Source organism: Solanum lycopersicum, chromosome 1 (genome assembly GCF_036512215.1).
Source record: "Solanum lycopersicum chromosome 1, SLM_r2.1".
Lineage (NCBI taxonomy): Eukaryota > Viridiplantae > Streptophyta > Magnoliopsida > Solanales > Solanaceae > Solanum > Solanum lycopersicum.
In genome coordinates this window covers 53,455,557-53,458,536 of record NC_090800.1, presented here as the reverse complement: position 1 = coordinate 53,458,536, position 2,980 = coordinate 53,455,557, and positions in this window count along the sequence as shown.

Genomic DNA, 2,980 nt, shown 5'->3' with positions numbered 1-2,980 from the left:
CTGTTCTACCAGTGGCATGGCAAGTGATTGTGTTTTCTTTTGGTTGTGATGATCACAGAGCAAACACCAACAAAATACGATATTCGTGGTATGGTCTTTTATGTCAAATTAGTTCGGTCTATTGTTTACAATATTTGTTCTATTCCAGATAGTCAATGGGTCTAATTTTTGGCTCCTATTTTGCAGTGGTCTTTAATTTTTATCCTCAAATATATTTCTTCATTTTTCTACTACTGCCCATTTAATATAATTTGTGGAGCAAAGTACCTCGTCTATGTACTAATTTTGCTCAGTATATGTTTAGAAAAGTTTTGCTTTGTCCGACTAAGTATTGTAGGAATTGATTTATTTGACCCAAGTTGTGTAGCATCTAAATCATTCGGCTTATCCCTCTTACAACATAACTTATGGGTTTTGAAATTGAACTTTTTATCTCATTCGACATAAGTTTTGTAGGAACTAAGGTATGTATCTTATGGCATAATTTTAACCTGTGGTTTTCAAAACTGGATTTTGCCTCTCTCTACAAATATTCTGTAGAATTAAGTTATGTATTCTACAACATCACTTTTGGGTTTTGAACTAAGCTTTTGCCTTGATCTGTAGGAATCAAGTTATGCCTCTTCCAATGTAACTTTTGGATTCTAAAGTTGAACTTTTGCCTCGCTCGACTTAAATTTTGTAGGAATTAAGTTATATCTTTTTCATGACATAGCTTGTGGTCGAAGCCTTGTCAATCATTAAGGGGTCGTTGAATGTTATTTTGGAACAATTTGTCTTAAACACAAAATCACGCAAAAGATCATACAATACAACTGAAAGGAAAAACTATGTAACATGGTAAATATATGTTATTAGTAGGATTCTTTACTTGAATAATATATTTTGTCTGACTTACGCTTTTAAGTGTTAATTTATTTTTATTACCATATATGACATAGATTTTGGCTTTAATAATCATTTGATATGAATCTGTATTGAAGTTGTATACATATAAACGATAGTTAATTCGTATTTCTTAGTGTATATTACCATAACTTCGATAGTTATTATTCCAGAACAAATATAATACATTTCTAGCTATGTAAACTAATTTAAATACTATCGAAATGTTTAAAATTCACATATAATACATACAATATATTTGTATTAAAAATGTTTTAGTTATATATTCACCACATGCATTAAAACATGTGTATACCCTTCTCTAATTGAGGGTATAGTAGTACTTCGAAGAGGGTTACACGAGGTATACCCTTCTCAAATTGAGGTTTTGTGTCAGATCCAGGGGTACACCCTAAATGTAACATGACGTATAAGACCTCCATGGACCCCATACAAGCCACATAGTATTCATAACATAAGAAATAGAACATAAGAGATTAAAACACATTTCAAGTCCTATAGTTTTATAATAGAAAGATGGAAGTCTAAAACACTTGTCTCAAAAGCCATCTAATGCAATAGAATGAAATTGGGCCTAGCCCATGCATCATGTCCAAAATTAATACACAAGATAGAAACTAAGGAATGGAAATTCGTCTTCAAACCATGAGGACTCACCAAACTCAGGAATCAACCAAACTAAGCTCTAGCCACGAAATTAGAACCCTGAATATTAGACCCTGCATTTGAGATGTGTGTTAGTACAAAACAATGTATCAAGTATGATAGTCATGCATAAAACGTTTAAATCATGCGAAAAAGAGGACATTTCATGACATGCAATTGACCAAGCTAAAACATGATATAAAAGGGTTATAAAACATAATTCATAAAACATGCTCAATGCAAGCTAACATCTTTAAAATACTTGAACTCATGTGAGATAATTCTCGAAAGTAACCTTAGTTCATTATTAGTGTGAAAATTAGCCTTAACTGACATAGAGACCATCTAAGCTATAATATGATCCCCCAGTTTCTCCCACACCAAAAAAAGTTTATCCTACTTTCCATGGTAATGATCATGAACTTGTAGCTTAAGTGGATCCACTAGCTACTGTCTATTTAGATAATCATCTCATGGAGGCACATAGATAAGGGATAAAAATATTGATACTAGAAACCCGACCTCTACTAACGGGAGAACCTCCATCTCAATATCTTCGGTTCTAAGCATAAATCACACGGAACAATCATTTCTTACTTGTTCTAATTATCCATGGAAGGGCACATAATTTTGCCAATCCAAGCTAAATCATCATCCATGGAAAGGTACAACTAAGTATTTAATCCAAGCTAGGTTTCATTAGGATAACTCTTTATCATTGATTCAATTAGGTGAGAAGACCTTTCAATCTTAAAATCATTACTGTGTGTGAGAAAACATTTCACATGCTTTCATGTGTTTATGATAAAATCCTTTCATAACACAACATTTACATCATCATTGAAACGTCACTCTCAAAGCATCGTTAAAACATTTTCATAACTTTCATAAGAACATGCATAGTTCCATAATTTACCTTTCAAAGTTCAAAATGCACTTTCAACCATCAACATTTAGAAAACATGGGTTAGCTATTGATTTCATGATAGATTCATGTAATTCTCTCAATAAATGCTTATTTTCATAAAACTCTTCCTTATTAATCAAAAGCCCACAACATATTATCATAACTTCAAAACGTGGGGATTACATGAGTCCTAGGGTAAAACATCATGAACCCATAGTATTTCATCAATTCATGCATAAGACACTATAATTTAATCATTTAAGGCAATAATCAAAAGAACTCATGGCAAATAAATATAACCCCAACTCAATTGGGGAAATCTAGGTTTGAAATAGAAGGATTTGGGAACTCCATGAATAGAAGAAATCCATGGATGAAAAATATCATACCTCAAACCCAAATGCTTATCTTCAGTGAAGGAATTGAGACTTTGGCTTGAAACCCTAGTTGAATCGTTCTCCTTCTTCTTCAAGTTTCTTTTTGGTGAGTTTAGAAAGAATGATTTCTAATGGAATTTTTTTG